This window comes from Sphaeramia orbicularis, chromosome 5 (assembly GCF_902148855.1).
Source record: "Sphaeramia orbicularis chromosome 5, fSphaOr1.1, whole genome shotgun sequence".
Taxonomy (NCBI): domain Eukaryota; kingdom Metazoa; phylum Chordata; class Actinopteri; order Kurtiformes; family Apogonidae; genus Sphaeramia; species Sphaeramia orbicularis.
This window is the reverse complement of record NC_043961.1, coordinates 53,679,193-53,707,039: the sequence shown is the minus strand read 5'-3', so window position 1 is coordinate 53,707,039 and position 27,847 is coordinate 53,679,193.

Sequence of the window (27,847 nt, the reverse complement as noted above, 5' to 3'; positions counted from 1 at the left end):
AATGGGACCTGTCAGTGTGTGGGGTATATTAGGCACAAAGTGAACATTTAGCCCTTGAAGTTGATGTGTTGGAACTTTGACAGGAGGGAAATTGTGATGCCAAATCACTGGGTCAGAGCACCTCCAGATCTTGTTCAGACCCAATGTAAAGTGGTTCATACTTACCAAAAGTATAATTAACGCCATTAAAAACGCACATCCCAAACATGTGGTGTAATTTCTAGAAAATGATTTACTCAGGTGCCTATTTTGTATATGTTGCTCACGAGATGATTTTTCATTCCCGACATGCACAATGTCGGCGTTTGGACTAATCCCCTAATATCGGATATTGAATTGAATCTCTCGTACAGAATCATGCTTGACTGGTAACTTTAGGTGTGGTCAATAGCCTATTTAAAGGCAGCAAAGAAAACGCTGAAATATTTTGCTCAAAATGCCACGACTTACAATACAACAGAGAGAACGAGCTATTGTCATGTTACGAGCAGGTCTGAGCCGTGGTGAAGTCGCTCGCCGTCTGTGCTGTCATCGCAGTACAATCAGTCGTCTGAGTGAAAGATCGGTGCCAAATCAGATCGAATCCTTCAGGACGGGATCATGAGACTGGTCAGTTCCATGTGTTGTCGCTGCACTGCTTGTTTGGAAGCCACAGGTGGACACACCCAATATTGAATGATGATACTTTCAATTTCTGAGTACCTGTTAGGGATGGGAATCCATAAGAATTTAACGATTCTGATTCCATTATCAATTTTGCTTATCGATCCGATTCTCTTATTGATTCTCATTGGGTGAGGGAATAAAAGAGTACAAACAGGTGTGTTTGCATTAACTGTCTTTTATATTTCCATCTCTACACAGAAAATATAACATATACAGTATGTACAAATAATAATAGCAGATGACGCCGGGCCCAGTTTGGGGGGGGCATGGGGTGGGGTATGTACAGTGAAAGTGAAACTAAAGACGCTTTACTAATCCCTCTATTGCTGCATTTCCACTACATGGAACCAGTTCAACTCGGCCCATCTCCCATTGTTGTGCACCTCATTTCCTTTCCCCTACCTTCAGAAACTTGTATTTGAGGGGGTACAATGTTTGTTGCCCGCACCAGAACCGGATCTGGGCCTGGATGACGTCCTGCCGCTAGATTCACAAGCGCTGCTAAGTAGCGTATCAAATGAATCCCATGCTGTGGACAAATGTTTGAGCATATTGGAGGGATTCCACCCTTTTGAAGAAATGGAAGCTTTGCAAGTGTTCCAGTGGACCTGGTGTCGTCTTTTCGGACTGTTTCTGCCCGCCATGTTGGCTACATTCCGACCAAAACAATGCAGCGTACACGTGACGTCATCGTGCATGCACAACGAAGGTGGAATCGATAAGCAGAATTGTTAAGCAGGCAGGCAAACGATTCCAAGGAATCAAGCTACTGGGATCTGGTTCTCAAAAAGAACTGATTCTCGATTCCCATCCCGAGTACCCGTATTCAGTGACTGAATAAACTTGTTCAGTTGATCACAATTTGTCCACAATTCATTCTCTAATGACCAATGCCTCCCTCTTTAATAAGAAGGTAACCCCAAACCAATTAATTGAATATATCTCCAAATATACATATTATTCTGACCTGTTTTTAATGGCGCTAAGTATATCTAAAAAACAACCAGATCTCAACCGGTGGAACATCTACAGGTGCAGAACATTATTACCACCTGCCTAATATTGTGTAGGTTCCCCTTTCTCCACAAAAACAGCTCTGACCTTAGGCCTAGACTCCACCAGACCTCTGAAGGTCTGCTGTGGTATCTGGACCAAGATGTTCGCAGCAGGTCCCTGAAGTCTTGGAAGTAGAGAGGTGAACCTGCATGGATCAGATTTATTTCTCCAACACCTCCCACAGGTGGTCAACTGCCCTGAGATTGGGATGTCCTTCCTTAGTCCACTTTTGGTCAACACTAACCACAGCAGACCAGGAACACCCAACAAGACCTGCAGTTGTGGAGACGCTCTGACCCAGTCATCACCGTTACAATATGGACCTGGTCAAGGTCACTCAGATCTTTACGACGCTCATTTTGCTGCTTCACTTACTGCCTAATATATCCAAGCCAGTGAAAGGTCCCACTGTAATGAAATAATCAATATTATTACCACTTCTCCTGTCATTGGTCAGAACATTATGTCTGATTGATGTACTTTATTATAAGTGCTTGACTTATCTAGTTGAAGTAAACATAAGTCCATATTCCCTTAACTGTATTTGTGATGCTGCATTCTTTCTATTAATCACCTAAACCACAGGTGTCAAACATGTGGCCCGGGGGCCAAATCTGGGCCGCAAAAGGTTCCATACCGGCCCTCAGGATGAAAAAGCTAAACTGAACCTGAACAGTCAAGGTTGTCAAAATCATTTTGGTTCAGGTTCCACATGCAGACCAATGTGATCTACAGTAAAAATAACAACACAATAACCCATAAATAATGACAACTACAAATATTCTTTGTGAAAAATTATGTGGAAAAAATTTAAGTGAAAAAAATAACATTACACTGTGAAAATATTAACATTTACAAAACTGTTCTTTCACAATAAAATGTAAATAAATACATGCATAAAAAGAAAGATGAACAACCCAAAATGTGCAATTTTAACAATATTCTGCCTGTTACTAAATGTTTTGTGCATTTATGGATCCACTGTGATTTGTAGTTGTGTTAATAATAAGAGATGTAATATTGGAAAAATTGTTCAAATTTTAGTTCCAAACTCCAAACTTTTAACAATATTTTGCCTGTTACCAAATGTTTATGTAACACTGTGTGTAATGTACATGTATAAATAATAAGTCGAGGTATAATTTTGTTAAAATTGCACTAATTTTTAAAATGAAATTTCTGTTTTTTCAGGTTATTCACATCTTTTTTGTAAAATGTAAATATTTTCATTATTTAGTTGGGGGTTTATTGTACTAAAACAAAAAGAAAAACTTGGATTTGTCTTTATTTATAGGTTATTAAGTAATTTTACTGGTCTGGCCCGCTTGAGGCTAAATATATATAAATTGGGCTAAATATGGCCCCTGAACCAAAATGAGTTTGACACCCCTGACTTAAACTATGATAGTCTTATTTGTCCAATCTGAGTTTTGCAAGGATTCTATAATGTTTTTACGTTGTAATGCATCTCTCCAGCAGCAGAGTAAATCAGACTTCTGCATGTAACACTTCAGAAACCACACCAGCAGCTCCCAGATGTACGATAAATCATCACCGTCTGAAGTAATCATTTTGTCGTTTGTTATTTATGCAGAAGCAGCAAAACAACACGATACATAAACTCTGTAAGTTAAAGTGAACTCAAACCAAACATTAATCTGTCATAGATGCCCATGTATCCAAATAGACTGAAATAAACTCACTAGCTTAGCAACATTAATGCAACAAACCCCCAATACAACGCTCTTGGTAAAATATTATAATTATACTGGTAAACATCCCATGCAAGATTGTGAATTTATCGAGATCTAACAGCAAGTTTTCACATAGAGGTGTTTTTTTTGTGCTGTTTTATGTTGTGGGCATTTATCCATTTAATACCACAGCTCACTCTCCTCTTTCAAAGGTTTGATAAAAACAACATATTCCCTGATGCACTGGTACTGTCACTGCATCCTGCTTTTAGTGTCACCCAAGAAAGTGTAATTGATTTAAAGCATGGGTCGGCAACATTTGCTGTCTGAAGAGCCATTTTAGGACAGAATTAGGTTTTTTATTTTTTTTAAACTGTCTGGAACCAAAATATATCTTTTTATGTTTTACCTCAAAGTGGTGACTGTTTGAGAAGTTCTTTAAAATTAGTTTGTACAGAAGATGTTGAGAATAAATCAAAGTTTCTGGTGACATTTGTCATTATTGTGTTGTGCAGCAAAAATCGACTGGAATGTGAAGGCTGTCTTTGCAATGGAGAATACAGACAAATACCTTCAGTGTCATGAAATAAAAAGTGGTCTACTTTTACTACTATTATTCCTAGGGCTGTGTATTGGCAAGAATATGGCGATACGATACAAATCACAATACTAGGATCACGATACTATATATCACGATATGTCATAATACTGTTAAAAGGCAATTTTTTGTTTGTTTCTTTTTTTTTTTTTAATGATTATTTCCTTGAAGAATGGAATTACACCAGAAATATGCACCAATACTAAACACATTTTTATTGGATCAGAACTGGATCTTATACTATATCACAAAATGATCCTGTGTTCAAACTTAAATTATGTTTTACAGACATTACAGTTTAAGATCCTGTTCAAATGTTCATATTCTATTAGTTCATAACTAACATCAGAACATTATTTTTTGCAATCCCAATAAAGGAACTAACATTATTTAATAAAAGAGTGATAAATAAGAATAAATATAAAATATAAGAAGAAAAAAACAAAAATGAGCCTCCACAATATCTGCATTTGAATAAATACCTAAAAATATCGATACAGTACTTTTTAATATGGATACAGTATTGTGACATGAAATATCACAATATATTGCAGAACCAATATTTTCTTACACCCCTAATTATTACTACTACTATTTTTTAATTCATTTGGAGTGTAGTCTACACTTTTACAACTGCAAAGCATCAGAATGACTTTATGGTTGCAAAAATAATGGCAAAATGTCATAGCCTAATTATCACGAATCCGTTAGTCTTTCCATGATTACTCACTTGAATCTTTTCCCTCACAGTGAAGAATTTCGAAGTGCACCCCACCATAAACAATCCATTTGTTTTACAAATCGAGGTCAGTCAGGCATTTTTGGAAAAATTTGTCACATCGTGCATTGTGGGAAGTGGAGCTACACGTAGCTGCAGTAGCAAGAGGCATTGAAGCTGTTTCCGTGTTTGTTGCCGCCGCAGCCATAATGTGTCTGCGTGGAGCTCTGCTTCCTACAATGCATGTTGTGACAAATTTCCGAAAATCCCCGAGTGACATACCGGCTCTGTTTGTAAACAAATGGATTATTTATGGTGAAGTACACTTCGAAATTGGATTCGTGATACCTACACTATGACCTGGGTTTTACAGATTTGATGAAAAATTGGTGACAAAAGTCATACGCAGCTTTAACTAATTTATCACCATGTACTCAAATATTATCCTATTTATTTTACATTTTTAAGTGGAAATCTGGTATTTTGTTATATTTTATGTACTAATTATGTAGATGTTAAAGCTCAGATTAAAGTTGAAGATTATTATATCCAAGACAGAGAAAACTGAAGAAAAAGATACATTTTTCTGCAAAATATATCATAAACTGAACATAAAATAAGCGTCTCCATCCACTGTCATTGATCCAACCCTGTGGGTAGGGTTGGAATCGAGAACCAGTTCTTTTTGAGAACCGGATCCCAGTTGCTCAATTCCTTCGGAATCGTTTGCCTGCCTGCTTAATGATTCTGCTTACTGAGTCCACCTCCGTTGCGCATGCACGATGACGTCACACATACACTGCATTGTTTTGGTCACAACGTAGCCAACATGGTGTTGAGGCAGAAATGGTCCAAAAAGACGACACCAGGTCCACTGGAACACTGGCAAAGCTTCCATTTCTTCAGTAAAGGTGGAATCCCTCCAATATGTTCAAACATTTGTCCACAGCATGTGATTCATTTACAGGAATGTATGTATTTGATACGCTCCTTAGCGACGCTTGTGAATGTAGCGGCAGAATGAACACTGGGCCCAGTTCCGGTTCTGGTGCGGGCAACAAATGTCATACCCCCTCAAATACAAGTTTCCGAAGGTAGGGGAAAGGAAATGAGGGGCACAACAACGGGAGATGAGCCGAGTCGAACTGGTTCCATGTAGTGGACATGCGGCAATAGAGGAATTAGTAAAGCGTCTTTAGTTTCACTTTCACTGCACGCCGCCACCGCCGCCCTCCCCCCTGAACTGGGCCCAGCGTCATCTGTTATTATTACTTGTACATACTGTATATGGGATTTTTTCTGTGCAGAGATGGAAATATAAAAGACAGTTAATGCAAACACACCCGTTTGCACTCTTTTATTCCCTCACCCAATGAGAATCGATAAGAGAATCGATCAGGAATTGGATTAGTACGCAAAACTGATAATGGAATCAGAATCGTTAAATTCTTATCGATTCCCATCTCTACCCGTGAGTTTTACTGGTGAATCAATGTTGGAGAAAATGACAGTGTTTTCACGTTCACTACAGAGCCTCTGAACGTCCAAATGGGTCCAATCTGATGACCATGAAAAGATGAATAACTGTATTTTACACCAATCATTTACATGTATTGATAGGATTAATGAATCAATAGGTATTAAACATTTGAAATCAGTGAATGATTATGGTCGCCGGTGGATGTTTGGGTCTTTATGGGTTAACTGGGGAAAAGCCTTAAGATTATGCAAAGTTACATTTTGTTACCTTTTTCCTTCAAGCCATTGACTGCTGGTCCAGTTGTTTTCTACATGTAGATTCAAGATTCTTTATTGTCATTCAACATTGGTATGGTGAAGAAAATGACAATCCACAGGATCAGTAAATAGAAATAAATAGTAAAGTAACAGTAACAGTAAACAGAAAACAACAGAACACACACACATTTATAAAATAGAAATAAAAACGACAGAGCAAAGTCCAGATAATGATAAAGACAAAAGCATAGAAGAGGAGGACAAATGACTGAAATGTAAACAGATTATTACACATTATATTACAGTAACTACACTTTATATTGTAGTAGTAGATGTCATGGCTGAATGCTGTACTGTTATTACCTCCACCAGGACATAATGTGATCACTTTGCTTTGTGTGTTTGTTTGTTGTCAGCAAGATAACTCAAAAAGTTATGGACGGATTTGGATGAAAATTTTTGGAAATGCTGATGCTGGCACAAGGAACAAATGCTAAAATTTTGGTGGTGATCGGGGGAGGGGGGGTTAGAGCAGTGTTTCTAAAACTGTGGGGACAGCCCCCTAGGGGGGGTGCAAAGGCTTGCCAGGGGGTCATAGGATCACTTCTGGGTATTTTATTGTTTGTTTTTTTTTTCAGGTTACAACATGTAGCAGGTGGAACGACTGTTTTAGCATTGGAGCACCCTGGACTCATTTTATATTGATAAATAAAACAAGTGAACCTAGCATCACAGAATTTTCATTTTTTAATTTTATATTCATATAGATTTATGACTTGTGACCAAGCCCAGATTAACCATATGGGTAACTGGGCAATTGCCCAGGGGCCCGCGACCTCTGAAGGGCCCTGGGTAGCTCCGGCATAACGAAAATATCTGGTTATCTTTTGCTTATAAATGAAACTGTCCGCTGCCCGGAGCCATTGCACTGCACAGAAACCCTGCTCCTGCTGTCTGTGACCATGAGCTGAGACCCTCTCCTCATTAGTCAGTCCAAAAAGCGAATCAGCGGTGATGCAAATCAACGTGCGTGCACTGAGCGGGATGTGAGATGTCAAGAACTGCGCGACATAAGTGACGTACACGAATCAAAACATTGCAAACATGGAGAAGCAGCTAAGTGGGAGCACCAAACAAAAATTAAAAAAGGAGAGGGACATTAAAAAAGCTGAAAATTTAAAGAACGTAGTGTAGTGGATCAATTTTAGATTATACTGATGCTAATGTGTTTTGTTTTCATATCATCATATGCAAGTGAGTGGCCTTGACAAGAGGCTGTAGTGGTGCACTTGTAGTTCTACGAGCATTTACACATTTGTACATCAAAATGCATTTGATGACAGTTAGATATTGAAGTATAGGGTATATTTACATATATTCCTGGAACTTATTCTGTATTTTGCCAGATTATAGGGATCCTGGGGTTGTGATGATGGGGCCCTTGAATATTGTTGCCCAGGGTACAATGAAGTGTTAATCTGGCCCTGCTTGTGACAAAAAAACTGGATGGATGTATTGTGGAGAACTTTTAACCCAAAGTCCATGAGGGTACAGTCTAAACAAAAATGTGTTTAAAAAGTAGTGCCCAAACATGGGAACAAAAATCATTTTCTAGCCACTTTTCATGGTTCACCTTATGGCCTATTAGGGACATAAAACAAACAAATCTACTGCCATGGTGATCTGTCACTAGACTAGACATAGAGTTTAGGTTTGGACAATGGACAAGGATTGGACTGGAAAAGAAAAATGTGCAATGTTTGTGTTTTTGCACAGTTTGTACAGTTTGCACTTTAATGTTCTGAGATGTGCAATGTAAATGGGCTCATTGCAGCCACTGATATTGTTAAAATGTTCGTCTTTGTTACCCAAAATGTATTTGTTGTTCTAAAAAAAGGAATTTTATTATCATAGTTGTAAGATAATTGCTCATTTCCTATTTTTATTTGGAAAAATACTGTCTCAGGGAGCAGTCTTGTTGAGTTTATTTGTATTGTTCACACAAAAATCTAAGTTACTTTTAACTTGTGCAACAAACAGTTGAAGGAAAAGCAAAAAGTGCTGTTACAGTATTGATGTTTCTTTCAATAAAAGTTACAATTGCACCACTGTTACAATGTTGTTGGGGTTGAGGGGGGCCTGGAGATTTTTTGTCCTCCAAAGGGGGGCCCGACAGAAAAAGATTGAGAACCACTGGGTTAGAGTTGAGTTGTGGTTTGAGTTGTTCCAAACTACAGCTGTTCCATCTGCTGAATGTGCTCAGAAAAAATGAATTATAAGTAATAACCTGTCTGAACTAAAAGTTGTCCTACAGCAGTGAACTGAAGGTATGGAAGTGACCCAGAGTGTGGTCAATGCATTAACCACAGATACACCCCACATACGAAGAGGAGGAGTTTTTCTAACTTTTATAATTCCCTGACTTTTCATCCAGAGTTATTCCTCTGTAACCTGTCACTTCTCCAACTGAACTGTGAATTGACAGAAGGAAAATATATATATATTTATATTCTGTAGTGTCTGTAATGTCTGAACATCTTTGTGATTTTTTATTAACCTATAAGGACCCAGTGTTACTTTTCTGGCACCTTCCAAATTAATTTTTCCTTTATATTTAACCTTCCTTAAGTGATTTTGCACCATTTATTGTAAAATGATCTTCTGTATTTTGTGTTTTTTCAGTGCAAATAAGAGATTTTCCTAATTTTAATTCACTGATCATGTAGATGTTGATAAAAGTTTAGATTAAAGGGATAGATTTTAGGGATATTATATCAGAAACACTGAAAACTGAAGAAAAAGTGACTTTTTCAGTAAAATCTATCATTAACTGAACATAAACCAAGCATCTCAATCCACTGTCATTGATCCAACTCCATTGGTTTTACTGGTGAATTAATGTTGTATAGGATGACGGTGTTTCCACAGAGCCTCTGAACGTCCAAATGAGTCATATCTGATGACCATGAAAAGATGATTAAGTGTATTTTACACCAATTATTTACATTAATTGATAGAATAAGTGGATCAACAGGTATTAAACAGTGACATCACCCTGGAAAAAGTGCAAAATCTTGTATGCAAAAGTGTATTTTTCCTCATTTCTAGTCAAAATATCTCATCACATTTAAAATAAGACAATCACCTAAATAGTGACTTTTCAGTGAGATATAAGAACTTATTTTTAGACAATAGATCCTGAAAATCTTATTTCAAAAAATCTTACCAAGATAATTTTCACTCGTTCCATATCCTGAATTTTTTGCTTGAATTAAGCAAAATAAAATCTTAAATTAAGCAAAAAAATCTGCCGATGGAATGAGTGAAATTATCGTTAGGATTTCTTAATTCAAGATTTTCACGATCTATTGTCTAAAAATAAGTTCTTTTATCTCACTGAAAAGTTACTCTTTCGGTGATTATGTCTTATTTTAAATGTGATGAGATATTCTGACTAGAAATGAGAAAAATACACTTGGTAAAATTTAGATTTTTGCAATGCAGTAGATGGTTTAGGTTAAAGGTGGATGTTTGGGTCTTTATGGGTTAATTATGATCTAGTCTTAAGATCACTAAGTTAAGTTCATGTCAGTCTAAGTAGGAGATAATGACAAGTCATGTTAATTTGACATGAAATAATTAAATACAGTTAACACAAAAAATATTATCACTAGTAGAAAAAAGCCATGTTTTACTGACAATAAAAAATTCTTCATATTAACATAACAAAATCATGCTTGTTTAACAGAATAAAATTTGTTATATTTAACATGACTTCATTTGTTTTACAAAACTTGATTTTATTAAGTGCAACCGATGTACAAAATTATTTTATGTTACTTCAACAACCCACTTTTTTCAGTGTAGTAGCAAACTCCATATTTTGACCAGAGAATGGTGCAAAAGCAAATCTTTGGAGGCTTTCAGAAATGTCCAATTTTGAACATATTTAGTGAATTCCATATGTGTCCACCTGGGAATATGTGGAAGTCAACAGATCTCTGCATCACAGTTAACTGTTTCTGAATGTTTGTAGTTGTTACTGGTAGATGAGAGAACAGTGGACAGAAGAGCTAAATAAACAGAGGGCCGGATCTATCAAAGGTTCTGTATTAAAACGTGTGCAAACTCATTGCACACGCAAAAAAATGTACAAACTGATTTAGTAACAGTGCGCAATAAGGGTTGCATCTTTTAAAGGTGCAAAATAGCACGTCTGCATCCAATTAGTACATTTGTCACAAAGAATATGCAATTCGGGGCGTTTACATGCAGTTGTGGGTGTGCTGGGAGGAGAAAATGTAAATATATTAATTTAGCACACGCACAGTGATTTATCAAACCTGAAAGCAATTTTGCTGATAGAAACTGCGTCTTTATTAAACACGTCTAAAAAGGAGGCGCACACGGTTTGGATGTGTAATTGCGCACACATGGAAGTGGTTAAGAGTAGGGATGCACCAATACTGATACGAGTATCGGCATCGGTTCCAATACTCAGTGTGTATACTCGTACTCATAAAAGATATCCAATACAACTGCACCGATACCACTTAAGACCGTGTGACATTCACAGTTCAGTGCAGCAGGTACGCGGAATAATGTGTGTGGAGTGTGAAGAGTGTGGAGATTTATCAAAATAAATGACGGTGATAAAAGTAACGCTGACTGCAAGTAACGTTACAGACACAGACAGATACGGACGCAGCGTTCTGTCCGTCCTCTGCATACATTCCATCCGTTTTCCAGGTGCTGGCGGATGCGTAAACAGAATGAGAATACCAGCGGGTGTACAGAGCGGTGCGGACCGCCGCCAACAGAAATGAAAACGAAACTTATGGCTCATTTCTCTTTTCTCTACCTGCTGAAGCTAAGCTTTTAAACCTTACCAGTGAAAACGCTGCAATATTAGTATCACATAGTGTCACCTCTGTCATCTCCATGTTTGTTATTACTGACTTTCTTCTTCTTCTTCTCAAAAACCTTTCCTCTTCTTCGTGGTATTTGTCCAGTATAGTTAATTCAGAGCAGCGCCCCTGGTGGATTAATTGAGAAACGCTCATTCCAACACATTAAATGTCAGTAGCAGCACTTTGTTCCAGTCAGACTAATGACAACGACAATAAAGCACATTTACAAAAGGAATTAAGAACTGGAATGGGATTATTAAGTACTCGTATCGGTACTCGGTATCGACAAGTACTCAAATGTAAGTACTCATACTCGTACTCGGTCTGGAAAAAAGTGGTATCGGTGCATCCCTAGTTAAGAGACATTGCAATGATGAAACGAGATGCAGAGAACGCATTTGTCACCCTCGTGTGAACATTTTTGGAGTGACGGAAGAAAAAATAATTGAGACATACCCCCCCCCCCCCCAACACACACACACACACACACACAGACACTTTACGGGACTCTTTTCCACTCCTGATGATTGTGATTAAAAATACGCACCAACATTAGGCTACAAGTGTGACAAAATTATGTGTGTGTGAAAGTCATTCAATCCATCTACTCCCCCCCCCACACACACACACCTTTAAAATGAAAAATAAATGAATGAATGAGTCATGCAATACCTTCTATGACAAAACTCCTCCAACGTTACATTTCCGTGCATCTGGATCATTCAGTCACTGTTCCCATTAGTGCTGGTTTATCCCAGAGCAGTTTCCACAGCGTATTGTCTCCAGTAGCTCATGCAAAACCCTCATTTAAATAGGGCGGTCTCCAAGACTTTTGCACCTGTTGTAATTTGTGCAAGCAATCTTTGTAAATCACCCATAAACCGTGGTCACACCCCACACGCAAAATTCTAGATTTTGCAAGCAAATTACTACACGCAAATTGGAATCTTAGTAGATCCGGTGTCCTGTCGAGCCACCCTACCTGTCGAGTTGAGCTACCTAGTGCTACTGAGCATGCGCATGCCCCTAAGCGTTTTCACAGTTTAAATGCCCGTCGATTTGTGCTCCCCCAGGCAGAAGTGAGTCATATTTTGTAAGTATATTTCTTTAATAGTGCCTTTTGAGCGGTAATCATGAAAGCAATTATGTGCACGAAAGACAGACGTAGAATATTGACGTGAGATGATAATAGCGTAAGGAAGTTCTCATTGTATTATATAGCGTTAAGTGCATGGGTCAGGTGGGTGTTAATAGCATTTAGATTATTGTTTAAGTTAGTTCAACAGACACCAATAATGATAGCCTACCATTTAACTGACTGAATCTATGTTAACAGTTCCTGTAAGCAATTACATGTGCACGAAGGATAGACGTAGAATATTGAAGTGAGATGATAATAACATAATGGTTCCAAAAGCCAACACAAAAACTCATGGCAAGGCAGCTTTTCAGCATTATGCTCCTCGCCTCTGGAACAGCCTGCCAGGGAACCTCAGGGCCACAGAGAATGTAGAAATTTTTAAAACCAGGTTCAAGACCCACCTTTTTAATTTGGCTTTTAACTAATGCCTCTGTTTTATCCACTCAAAGGTTTTATAGTTATATTCAATATATATATCTTAAGATTCTTTTAACCAGTGCTTCTGTTTTATCATTTTAATGTTTAATATTTTTATTATTTTCATATATGTCTTAAATTTAGCCTCTTTTAATCAGTTCTTTTATATCTTTTTAATGTTTCTTATTCTCCAGTGTTTTATCAGAGGGAGCCCTCCATGCCGGGGGGCGGCTGTGGACTCCGGTGGCTGTGGCGCCTTCTTTCACTGGGGTTTGCTCCTTTCTGGTGGGTGGGGGTCCCAGTTGGCCCTCTCCTACTGGTCGGGATGCGGCACTGTGTCGCTGGCGCCTGGTTGCCGGGGTTGGCGGCTGCCTCCTGGTGCGGATGGCTCCCTGAGACAGTGCCTCCCCTTTTACTTTTACTTTTTCGCTCTGGTCTACCCGTGCTCAGTCTTTTTAAGTATGTGTGAGCTTGTGGGTTTGCATATGTGTGTGTGTGTGTGTGTGCGCGCGTGTGTGTGTGTGTGTGTGTGTGTGTGTGTGTGTGTGTGTGTGTGTGTGTGTGTGTGTGTGTGTGCGGGTGGGTGCGTGGGTGGGGGTGGTACTGATTTTTAAACTGATATGTAAAGCACTTTGTGCTACAGTCTCTATGTATGAAAAGTGCTATATAAATAAAGATTATTATTATTATTATTATTATTATTATTATAAATAATGGTGTTTCTATAGTAAGAGCTTTATTTAATAGAAGTTATAAGCCTGTATAAATATGTTACCTGTAGTGGGAGCTTTATTTGATAGAAGTTAAAAGCCTTTCAAATAAGCTTCCTCTACCCATATTCAGATGAATAAGTAAATAATGGTGTTTTTCTACAGCTGAAGCATTATTTCATTTTCAGATAGGCGTGTCGAAATGTAAGGTAGCATGTTTTGACGGGGTAGCGTCAATCGATAGATGTCGCTGTCGATATAAGCTACTGGTAGCTTACTTCGACGGAGACGCTCAACTCGACAGAACACCGGGCCAGAATGTACCTGTTCCTGAATTCACAAAAAAATTTCAAAATAAAGCTAAAAAAAAAAAGTCAGAGGATTAGATTTTGTGACATATATCTGCTTATCTGTACTACTTGAACTGACCACCTAAAGCATGACATTTGATAAGAACCTTTGTTGGTGCAGATCGACTACTGCCCAGTTTATTGAAGCCACTCACAACTACCTTTTTTTTTTTCCAAGATAAAGTAGTTGCAGAGAAATCCTCTGTTGACTTTCTCATCTCTAATAAATGCCAAGCAGCCTCCAGCTGTTGAGCATCTCTTGTGTAACAGCTTTATTTTTGATGCATTTTAATGAAGACAGTATTACTTTTGCCCTCAAAACTCCTGCTGTGTTGTCCCACCCACCTCTGCAGCCTAATAAGGCCTGAAGGTCTCATTTGAAACTCCCAAACAATTTCATTCTTTTTTATTTATTTATTTAATTATTTTAATTTGAGGGAGATTGCTTGCGTCATTGTGGACCCTACAATTTGAATGCTGTAGGCCACATTCATACCACCTTTTTAATTCAGCGCCATATGTAAATAGAGTATTCTTGTTCTCAATGTAAGCTGTTTAACACTGATTTTAACAGTAAAATCAATACACATCCACTGGTAAATTAAATCTTTCAGCAGTGGGTTCATCTAAACCAGGGGTGTCAAAGTCATTTTAGTTCAAGGGCCACATCCAGCCTAATATGATATAAAGTGGGCTGGACCAGTAAAATAATATAAATAATAGGATAAGAACCTTTAAGTGAAAAAAGTCAGTTCTGTAATGAAAATGTTTGTATCTACGAATTGTACTTGAACATAACATGAACAAATATAAACAACCTGGAAATTCTTTAGTAAAACACCATTATGCCTTAGTTCAGGGGTGTCAAACTCATTTTAGTTCAGGGGCCACATTCAGCTAAATTTGATCTGCAGTGGGTCGAACCAGTAAAATAATAACGTAATAATATGTGAATAATGTCAACTCCAAACTTTCCTCTATGATTTACAGTGAAAAAAGTAAAATCACATGATAAAATTGTTTACATCTACAAACTATCCTTTCAAACAAAGTGAATAACATGAACAAACTGAAAAAAAAAATTGGAATTTTAACAATATTATGCTTTAGTTTATCATTTCGTGAGAAAAAATAAAGGAAGGTCCGCACAACCAGTGAGCTCCCAACTGGTTCACTGGTTGTGCGGACCTTCCTTCATTTTTTCTCACGTTCTACTTTTTTGGGATCCAGCACACCTCTAATTTTGGATGTGCGTGTCGTTCACCTTTTTTCTTAGTTTATCATTTCCACATGTGCATTATAACTTACAGATCTCTGTGGATTTACAAATACACACAAAAAAAAGGTAAATATTACACTTATTTCTTTTAAGACATTTCAGATTGTTCATAGTTCAGATTAGTCACTTTTTTTTGCTAAAATATAGTTTGCAAATATAAATATTTTCATGTAATGTCGCTTTTTTTTTTTACACTAAAACAAACAGAAAAATTCAGATATTCTGATATTATTATGATGATAGTATTTTACTGGTCTGACCCACTTTAGATTGAATTGGTCTGCATGTGGAACCTGAGTTAAAACTATTTTAATTCCATTGATTTTCGGTATCTTCAGTGTAACATTAACATTATTATGTTTTAGTTTATCATTTCCACATGTGCATTAAAACTTCTAGATCACAGTGGACTTACAAATACACAAAAAAAAGGTAAAAATTACACTTATTTCTTTTAAGACATTTCAGATTGTTCATAGTTCAGATTAGTCACTTTTTTTCTTTTTTTTTTTGCTAAAATATAGTTTGCAAATGTAAATATTTTCATATAATTTTGCTTTTTTTTTTTTTTGTTTTACACTAAAACAAACAGAAAAATTCAGATATTCTGATAATATTATTTTGATAGTATTTTACTGGTCTGACCCACTTTAGACTGAATTGGTCTGCATGTGGAACCTGAGTTAAAACTATTTTAATTCCATTGATTTTCAAAACACCCCTGCCTTAGTTTATCATTTATGCATATGAATCACAACTTAGAGATCACAGCGGATCTACAAAAAAACAAAACACTAAATAACAGGGAGAGTATTATTAAAATTCCACTTAAGTCAGGGGTGTCAAACTCATTTTAGTTCAGGGGCCACATTAAGCCAAATTTGATCTGCGGTGGGCCGGACCAGTGAAATAATAACATAATAATATGTAAAAAATGTCAACTCTAAACTTTCCTCTATGTTTTAGGGCAAAAAAAGTAAAATTATGCAATGAAAAGGTTTACATTTACCAACTAGAAGCACTCGGAGAGCGCAGACCTCCGCCAAGGCTGATCAGTGGCCCCCCCCGTGGGCCCCCCCACCCCCGATCACCACCAAAATTTAATCATTTCTTCCTTATCCCATTTCCAACAAACCCTGAAAATTTCATCCAAATCTGTCCATAACTTTTTGAGTTATGTTGCACACTAACGGACAGACAAACAAACAAACAAACAGACAAACAAACAAACAAACCCTGGCAAAAACATAACCTCCTTGGCGGAGGTAACTATCCTTTAAAATACAGGTGTCAAACATGCGGCCCGGGGGCCAAATCCGGCCCGCCACAGGGTCCAGTCCGGCCCCTGGGATGAATTTGTGAAATGCAAAAACTACACTGAAGATATTAACAATCCTTTTAGTTCAGGTTCCATATTCAGACCAATTCAATCTCATAATAACCTATAAATACTCACAACTCAGATTTTTTCTCTTTGTAAATGTAAATACAACCTGAAATGTCTTAAGAGAAGTGCAATTTTAATAATATTCCACCTTTTACTAAATATTTTGTGTATCTGTAAATCCACTGTGATCTGGAAGTTATAATGTACATGTGGCAACGATAAACTAAAGAATAATAGATGAATTTGCAAAGTGCAGAAGATATTAACAGTCAAGGGCGTCAAACTCAAAAATAATAACATAATAACCAAGAAATAATGACTCCAAATTTTCTTCTTGGTTTAATGTGAAAAAAATAATATGACATCATGTCTAAAATAATGGCAACACCAATTTTTTCTCTTTAATTTGCTGCAAAGACCATTAAATTCTGATACTCTTTAATAATAAAATATCAATAACCTGAACAAATATGAAACACCTGAAATGTCTAAAGAAAAATAAGTGTAATTTGAACAATTTTCTGCCTGTTTTGTGTCTTGGTAGATCTGATCTGTAATGCATACGTATTAATCATAAATTGAGGCAGAATATTGATCAAATTTTTCTTCTTATTATTATTTCTTCTTATTTTTCTTCAGAAATTTCAGTTTTTTTCAGGTTATTTGCATCTTTTTTGTTTGGATAGTTTGTAAAATGTACATGTTATCATAATTTAATGTTATTTTTTGCATATAAAAAATTTGGAGTTGTCATTATTTATAGGCTATTATGTTCTTATGTGACTGGTCCGGCCCACTGGAGATCATACTGGGGTGAATGTGGCCCCTGAACTAAAATGAGTTTGACACCCCTGCTTTAAAACAATGCGAATAACATGAACAAACTGAAATTCCTTAAGAAAACTAAGTGCAATTTTTAACAATATTATGCCTTAGTTTATCATTTACACATGTACATTACAACGTACAGATCACAGTGGATCTACAAACACAAAAAACATTTAATAACAGGCAGAATATTGTTAATATTACACTTCAGACATTTCAAAATGTTCATATTTGTTGAGGTTATTCATATTTTTGTGAAATGTTACTTTGTTTTAGTGTAAATACAGTAAAATGACATGAAAATGTTTACATTTACGAATAGAAAAATGTGGAGTTGTGAGTATTTATAGGTTATTATGATCGTATTTTACTGGTCTGACCCACTTGAGATTAAATTGGTCTGTTTGTGGAACCTGAACTAAAATGATTAACCCTTTCATGCACGAATTATGAGAACCTTAATCAACAATTTTTCCTGAGTGTTTTTTTCCTTTTTAGGCATGAAAAAAACAATATGATTGAAAATTTTCTTCTGAAAAATAAAACAAATAAATAAAATAAAAATACATTAAAAAAAAAAAATTCTTGTGAACCTATTTTTCATGAAGTTGCAAAAATGTCCACTCAACTGGACACCATATGTTTAATTTTTGACACACAGAAACATGTATTTACTGATAAATTATGTGAAAACTATGGGGAGGGCTTGTGATTCTGGGGGTTTATGGTCAGGAGAGATCTACATAATGTTACCAATTCATGTCAGAAAAGATATGTAGTGTCTTAAAACTTTAATAAAGAATTGTGTTAAAAAAAAAACAAAAAAAAAAAACAACAACGAAAAGAACAACAAAATCTATGAGTATAAGAGAACAGCTGTAGAATAGCTGTCCACTGTAGTGACCAGTATGCATGAAAGGGTTAATATCTTCAGTGTAATTTTTGCATTTCACAAATTCATCCCACGGGCCAGACTGGACCCTTTGGCGGGCCAGATTTGGCCCCCGGGCCGCATGTTTGACACCTGTGATCTAAACCTTGACTTTCTCACTTTCAAGGAGTGAAAAAATAATTGCAGATGCTATTTGGGGCCAGGTCTCTGCCGTCAAGAACACTATTTATACCCAAGGTGGAGCAGTGTGTGTGTGTGTACAGTGGGTTTTCACTCATCTAGGTGGATGTAATGGCAGCAGTAATTTGTGTAGCTTTGTTTCTGTTGCCAAATTGGCTACGGATGTACACCCAGGTGTTGGATTGTGTTTGCACACAAAAGGGTGAGGCTGTCTGAGGTATATAGGCTTCCTAGCAAGTTCACACTCTAAAAAGTATGTACTTTTTTTTTTTTTTTTTTACAGAGCTTAAACAACCAGTTTAAACTGAATATAACAAACAAAACAAAATACAGGTAAACAAATCTCACATCCATCCATCCATCCACCACCTATCTGTCTGTCCATCCGTCCGTCTGTCCATCCATCCATCCATCCATCCATCCATCATCCATCCACCCATCACCTATCCATTCATCCGTCCGTTCGTCCGTCCGTCCGTCCGTCCGTCCATCCATCCATCCCTCCATCCACCACCTATCTGTCTGTCCGTCCATCCGTCTGTCCATCCATCCATCCATCCATCCACCACCTATCTGTCGATCCATCCATCCACCACCTATCTGTCGATCCATCCATCCATCCATCCATCCATCCATCTATCCAACACCTATCTGTCCATCCATCCATCCATCCATCCATCCATCCATCCATCCATCCATCCACCACCTATCTGTCCATCCATTCATCCATCCATCCATCCATTTACACCTACAACCGTCTATGTATGTATGTAAAATAAGTTGTTTGCACTTTATTTTTTATCTATCTATCTATCTATCTATCTATCTATCTATCTATCTATCTATCTATCTATCTATCTATCTATCTATCTATCTATCTATCTATCTACAGTGTTGGGGAGGCTGGTAGTAGTAATAGTTCATCATGGCAGTAGTTCAAACAAATTACATTTCTACCCCTGGAGAAATGTAGTTTGTAAAACTATGGCTCGAAAAAGTAGTTTTAGCAACTACTTTTTATTTTCAGCATTACAGTTTTTCTCAGACGCTTTGGTACATTTCTCAAATCAACCTTGACATTTATAAACCGGTAAGTGCATTTCTCAAAACAATTTGTACAAAAAGCAAAACACCATGGATTACCTGTAAAAGCCAGTCTCTTCCTCCAAATCCTTAGTTCTTCCCTCAAAAGTAAATATCTGTGTCAGTGCAGTCACAATGACAAGTCCTTGTGTCATTGTGTACAGATAAGACAATCCAATTACTTAGTCATGTTGTCAATAACAGTGTACTCTGGAGGGATGTTCTGATGTAAACTGTGGCTAAAGTTCTGATGACAATAATATTGTAAATTGTAAGTTACACCTTAGTGTATGTGGGAAATTGATTGCAAGAGACCGGACCAGATTTACATTTACGCTCTTACTGTTTGTACTGTAATTTGTTGACAGACCATGTCATTGTGATGCAGAAAAGAAAAGACAGCACTGCATAGCACAAAGAAAAAAACAAAAGCAGAAATGTGAACATAGGACCATCTCCTTAGGGAAAACTGTACATGCAGTGGAGCAGTCTTCCTACACCTGCAGATGTTCCTGTCTGTTGGGCCACAAATCCTCTTCCACATCACAACAAATATCTTCTCTTTGTTAGAGAAAGTCAAGATTCACCTGGGAGCAATTTACCAATTCAGGACAGATTTATAAAAAAAAAAGTTTGAGACATATTATGACAACTTGTTCAACCATTTTACATGTAAAGACTTATGTGATGAACTAATGCCTAAATGTTGTGGGGGTGAGACTATTCAACACAGACCCATTATAATACAGTTTGATCAGCATGACATAGGCAGTTGATAATGCAGGAAACAGCAAAGGATTGTACATAATCATTTACATCACAGGTGTCAAACATGCGGCCCGGGGGCCAAATCCGGCCCGCCAAAGGGTCCAGTCTGGCCCCTGGAATGAATTTGTGAAATGCAAAAATTAAACTGAAGACATTAATCCTTTTAGTTCAGGTTCCACAAACAGACCAATTTAATCTCAAGTGGGTCAGATCAGTCAAATACTATCATAATAACCTATAAATACTCACAACTTCAAATTTTTGTCCTTGTAAATGTAAATATTTTCATGTCATTTTACTGTATTTACACTAAAACAAACTAACATTTCACAAAAACATGAATAACCTGAACAAATATGAACATTATAAAATGTCTGAAGTATAATTTTAACAATATTCTGCCTGTTATTAAATCTTTTGTGGATTTGTAGATCCACTATGATTTGTAAGTTGTAATTTACACGTTTAAATGATAAACTGAGACATAATATTGTTAAACTTACACTTAGTTTTCTTAAGAAATTTCAGTTTGTTCATGTTATTCACATCGTTTTAAAGGATAGTTGGTAGATGTAAACATTTTCATCGCATAATTCTACTTTTTTTGTTCTAAAACATAGAGGAAAGTTTGGAGATGACATTATTTATATATTATTGTTATTATTTTACTGGTTCGGCCCACTGCAGATCAAATTTGGCTTAATGTGGCCCCTGAACTAAAATGAGTTTAACACCCCTGATTTACATGGATGTACCAAAGCATTTGCAACTTGTTCAAAGAAATGAGAAACTTTGCTTTTTTAATGTTCACAAGCGACATAATGATGTGAAGATTGAATGAGTAGTTTTAAGAATTTGAATTCTGATCTGACAAATGTACGAAAGCCACTGAGGAAGACTGTAAAGTGAGAATGTACATGTGGTGTATATGAAATAAAATGTGGCCATGGTTGGGGCGGCACATCAGTATCGGGGGTGGCGCTGGCGGGAGGGTTGTCCATGATGGTGATGACCACACGATGTTAGTACATTATTTTTTTTTAATTGATTTATTTTGAATATGAATATGATACAAGCTTCCTGATTACTACTATCTGACTTCTTTGCACAACATAATACAGAAATGAAAATTCAAGGAAGCATGAAATAATGATACATGCAAAAAGAAAAGAAAGAAAAGAAAAAAGTCATATTCGAAAAGGAGTGAGAAGAAGCATAGCTTATTAGCTCTCACCCCTTTGTCTAAACCAACAATATGTACATATATACATACACACATATACACCCATACACATACACATCTGTCCATCTATACACATATACATATATATACACATATACATATATATACATACATATACATATACATACATGCACATCTCAGAGTGTTCCCAGAATATTTAAGTAGTTTGCACTAAAAACAAAAGTAGCTTTGCACAACTTTGTGTGTTGAGTTATTGTGGGATGGAATGTGCCGCTGTGTGCCACAGGTGCGCCTCACCTAGGGGGGTTTGGGGGCATGCACCCCCAAGAAAATTTTTATAATTTGGTGTTATTTGGTGGCCTCTGGTGCATTTTAATTGTGTAATATTACTTATTTCTAGCACTTGTATTGTCATGAGATTTGTGTATTTAAGTACAGTTTCCATCAAAATGTGACACTGAAAAATACACAATTGTTATGGAGCTGTTTTAAGTTCACAATTTTCATGCAAACTACACTTTCACCAGTAGTATGTGTGTCTGGTCTCTTAGTAAACCTCTGTAGTATGCTGTCTGGCTTGTAACATAACTGCATGTTTAGCATAGATGTTGGGCATTTTTCCTATGTGATTGGTTTTGGAAAAATATATATATGTATATTTCAATTAACACAATTTAAATAGCAATAATTGGTGATGGATTTTAATTCCCTGCATAAACTATGTGTGAGACCTTAACTAGGGGTCCATAGCCTTATGGGAACCTAGGCACTAGGAGGTTCAGTGGCTGGTGGAGGTTCTGAAAAAGAAAATATCAATATCGTCAGGATCATACGGTTTGCACTTCTGGCCAAAACAAAGATGGCATTGTGTGAAGTAAAAGTTGAGAAGACGACGAACCAAAAATTGCAATTATTTCAACTTTTAAACTATGTCGTTGTCTCAAATTGGTAAGAATATTTAATTTTGATTGAAGTAACCTGCAGACAGGAGGGTGGCAATCTGCGATTCCACAGGCCGCAGGCGCTCTCAGAACACTCTGACATCTGCACAGTATTCGAGTGCTGCCAGGGTAAGCCAATCAGAGACAGCAGTGGCAGCCATAACATGACATGATCATGCCTTCAAAGCAATTCAGAATGAAAGAATAAGGGACTGTCTTGTGTTCAAAATAATAATACACAAAAGATTGTGTTTTTAACAGTTTTTTTTTACTGCTAACATAATCATATTGCAATTATCACTTGTTTTATTTTTCTGTTTTATCCCTTTTACCCCCTTAAGATGACATTTCTGGTCCAGATCTCAGAGTGGGTTGTTCAAACACAGACTGGTCTCAGGTCAGTTTTTCTCTGATTTGTGTCTGACAAAGGCCATTATGTCATTATGTCACAATGTTCAGATGATGTATGGCTTGGGAAAAATGGGTTGAATGTTTAATGGTATGGACAAAACGACAGGTCATAATCTGTGTTCAGTGAGCTAAGTGCTGCATGAATACTAAGTGAAACAATTACAAATACTTAGTGTGTTGCTCTGTTTAAACACAGATGTTTCTACCGCGGTAAATGTCATGCTAAGAACACCAGTTCTGTGATTACAGCTGTCACACTGTGACACACTACTGTGACACTAAACACAACTTCAACTATCTGTTATGATGAAGGCCAAATAAATAACCAGTCGCTATACAGCATCTTTGATGGCACTATAAATAAATGCATCAGTTGTTTCAGAAGCTGAAATTACTGGAGTGAAAACATGAGTGATTTGATTTTCATTATAAAGAATGAAAATGCATGTTTCATTTTCATGGCAATCTTAGCCAGTACCAGAGGCTGTAATGTTTACAACTTTATTTTGCTTCTTTCTTTTGTCAGAAAAAAACCCCAAATGATTTGTTGCACATATTTTCATCAGCTATAGCACAGAAAAATAAACCTCTTCTGCCTCTTTTTTGCTGTTCACTAAGTGTCTGTGTTGATCAAAGACAGATAGTTAAGGCTATTTTTCATCTGTTTTCTGATTATTCATGTTTTCTATTATTCATATTCTCATTAATAGAAAAGATAAATGTTTTAGCTTCATACATGTTGCATCTGTCACCTCTGACCATGAAGAATGCTATTAAAGTCCATCATTTCCTTTCCAGAATTGCACATTTAACTTATTGTCTTCCCTACCAGACAAATGTCAAGCTTAACTTAAGGTCTTATGCAGTGTTCATATAGTACGATGTGTTCATGGGTCTGAGCACAAAATATGTCGGGGTGGCCTTTGATTTTGAACAATCAAATCCCATTGAAAGCTGTTCACTCATCTCTTTTTTCTCAGTTGTTATTAACTGGGAGCTTATTAGATTTATGAAACCTGAGAAAATTCAATTTCAGAAATCATGCTGTGACATTCACAGCACTGACCGTGGTTATGGATGAGTGTTATTTGAGTGGAAGCCGCAAAGAAGAAAGGTACCCCTTCACAATAACTGACACATCATTATAAAGTTTCACTTTGCTGACACTGTGTGAAACATTTTAACGTAACTTTGACCTTTGTGATGTTTTATGCAGCCTGAGGCTATACTCCACATATTTAACAACGTTAGGATGGAATTTAATAAGAATTATTCCATTTACAACCTCAGGTTGTAAAAGTGAAAAACTCAATTCTGGCTTTTTAATGGCAGCGGACTGTTATCAGTATGTGATTCTTGTTACGTAATAATGTTAAAGGTAATTTGTCTTGGCTGGATTCAACCTTATGATGAGGACAATGTCATTAGAAATGGATCTTCAGCATCTTGATTATTAGCTCAACCAAGGACAACAGTCCACTCCTTTTCTTTTTGTCTCTTATTATTATTATTATTATTATTATTATTATTATTATTATTATTATTATTATTATTATTAATAATAATAATAATAATAATAATAATAATAATAATAATAATAATAATAATAATAAACCATGAACAAACTGTTTTTCAGAGAGACTTCAGACTTCAGACTTGCTTTATTATCATTCAATAAATGCACCATCAGTACCTTATTAAATGAAATATCGGTGCTTGGCTCACCACAGTGTCAGTTTATAAAAAATAAATAAATAAAAAACACACCTCACGAAATATATAAGTAGCCTAAAATACTTTAAACATTATAAATGTATATGTATAAAAATTTAAAAGACTAAAAACTAAAGAGCATAGTGCAATAAAGTGCTTCAAATTATAATTTTCTTGTTTTTCTTCTCAACATTATTACCAAGATCTCAAGTGACATCCTTGGCTACTTTCCACGCTTTTTTGCTCTTAAATCTGTACATTTTGCTGTGTTTCAGTGTCTACATCACTGATATTATGTTAGTGTAGATACTCTTGGGTTATGTTGACTTTCAGACATAAACACCCACATTTTCTGCTGGATTTACTCTTATCAGTCACAACGACTCCTTCCCCTCATTTGTCAAACCAATATCACAAGACCCTTTCCACAAGAAAACAAGGTATCAGCCTTGACTCTATGCCCTTAATTAAACACTACTGACTGCTGACTTACTGCAGGTTTACTCCTTTTTCTCTCTAATAGAAGTCTGCATTTTATCACAGGAAAATATGTGTCTTAACAAGTGCAGTCTGTGGTTTAATAATAACTATGGCATTAGAGTCTTAGCCTCTGGGATCTGCACTGTGCATTTGTACTTTTATATGAAGCAGAACTTATTTTGTTGTATTTTTCTGTGAGGATGTGGAGGTGGCACAGTCTACAACCAGCGGACTAGTCCCCAAACAGGCCAGTTTTGGAGACAACATGGTGAGCAAGGACACAGTCTGCCTGTCAGGAGCAGGGAATCAAGGCTGTTTGATAGATCTGGATTCATTATTCAGACCTTGGCTGCACACGGTAACAGACATTTGACACACACACACACACACACACACACACAGTTTGATTTTAGAGATACGGCTTTAGGTTTTACCTTCGTCTAGAACAAGCAGGTTTTTATTATCTCATTTTATCTGAAAAGTGTTTTTTTTACAAGGCCTCTTATCTTTTAAATCCAAGATAAGCTTATCTTTTCCCTGTAGCACAGTCTAATGTGTGTGTCTTCAGAGTATTTTCCTGCTCTATTTGTGCTGAAAAGTTTGCATTATCCCATGTATATTATTTGACCAAATTATGGAAATCACACCTCTCCTGATAGCTTCCTTTTATCAACTTTCTGTCCATTTTTGAATTGATTTTAAAATTTTAATCCTGACTTTTAAAGCTTTTCCTGTAGTCTGGGGTCCTCTGATAAGCACCTGCCGGCTCAAGGCTTAAGACCAAGGGTAAGGGGACTTCTGTGGTTCAGGTTCCATCTGTCTGGAATAGCATACCTGAAGAACTTAAACTACACTGTAAAAAAAAAAAAAAAAACCCCATAAAAAAACAGTATTATTCTGGCAGCAGGGGTGCCAAGAAAATACTGTTAAATAACGGAAAATAACCATCTCATAAAAATACTGTAATTTTCCATAATTAACCCTTTCATACATAGTGGTCACTACAGTGGACAGTTATTCTCCAGCTGTTCTCTTGTATATTCATGGATTTTGTTGTTTTAGTTCCATATCAGCCAACACAGTGGACACTTATGCACCATCCCATACACTGACATTCATACCATTACTGAAACTTTACTGTTCTTGATAAACATGATCTATAGTGACATGTTTGAGTGTAAATCAATTGCTGATTGACATTAGACTGTAATTAACAGTTTTATTTTGTTTTTTACAAAATGTTTTTTTCTTTTTTTGCATATTTTCTCTATGAAGTGAGTAATAACTACTACTACTACTACTACTACTACTACTACTACTGCTATTACTCCTACTACTACTACTACGACTACCACGACTAGTAATAATAATACATTGTATTTGTATGGTGCTTTTCATAGTACTAAAAGACACTTTACATATAGCATAATTAGTATTCAGAGTATGTTAAAATATATGAATATGTTAAAAAAAAGTTTTTATTTCATAGTTGTCACATAGTATATCAGTAAATACATGTTGCTTTGTTTCAAAAATGAAACGTATGGTATCCATCTGAGTCGACATTATTGCAACTCCATGAAAAATAAGCTCTTAAAAAAAAATTAATCTCGTATCGCATCGCATTGTCCATGGACTCTGTAGAGAGTTTTAAAAAAAACACCTCAAAACACTCCTGTTCAAGCAGGCTTTTTAATTTCCCAACTGACTCAAGGCTGCTAAAAACTGATTGCACTTTATGGATTTATCATATTTTAATTGTATTTTAATTGTATTTTACTGGTATTTTAATTGTATTTTATTTGTACTGTTTATTTGTACTTTGCACTGTAAAGCACTTTGTGACTCTGTCTGTGAAAAGTGCTCTATAAATAAAATTTACTTCCTTACTTATTATTTTTTTCATGACTAAAGAAGAATAAAAACAGGACAAAAACATCTTGATTAAGGTTCTCATAATTCATGCATGAAAGGGTTAAAATACAGTTTTTGCCCTGACTTTACATGAGATTTTGCATATTTTTTTTGACTTTTTAATATTTAATAAAGAATATTTACATGTATTAAAACAATCAAATTACCCATACATATAAATAAATAAGTAAATTTCAGTAAGACAAAGTTGCACAATCCACTGATAAAAAACTGTATTTGGACAGTTTATCAGTGCTTATACATGTTATACATTCACAAAAATACATTTATTCAACATTTTTGTTGTGAAACCTCCTGTAATTACACAAGATATTTGTCAATGAACAAACAAGTCTTGTTCAACTTACAGAACAAATACTTCTTTAACGTTTAATTATCAGAAATTTTATCTCGTTTTATTTATTTATTTTTATTAAACTATAAATTAACAGTTTAATCTCATGAATAGAAAATAAATATTTGTGAAATTATGATACATTTGCAAATGTATTTGAAATGTATTTTTCTGTGAAAAAAAAAAAAAAAAATTTAAATTTTATGGTTATTCACAGCTACAGTTTTTTCATTGTTATTTTACATTTGACATGTAAAATCACAGTCTATTTTTGTCATTTCATTGATATTTTCCTGTATCTTTAAAATACAGGAAAAATCTGTAAAATAAACAGTGAAAATTCTGTTAAATTACAGTTGTTTTTTTTTTACAGTGTATAAAACATCAAAGTGTCCCTGTATCATTTCACCTTTTC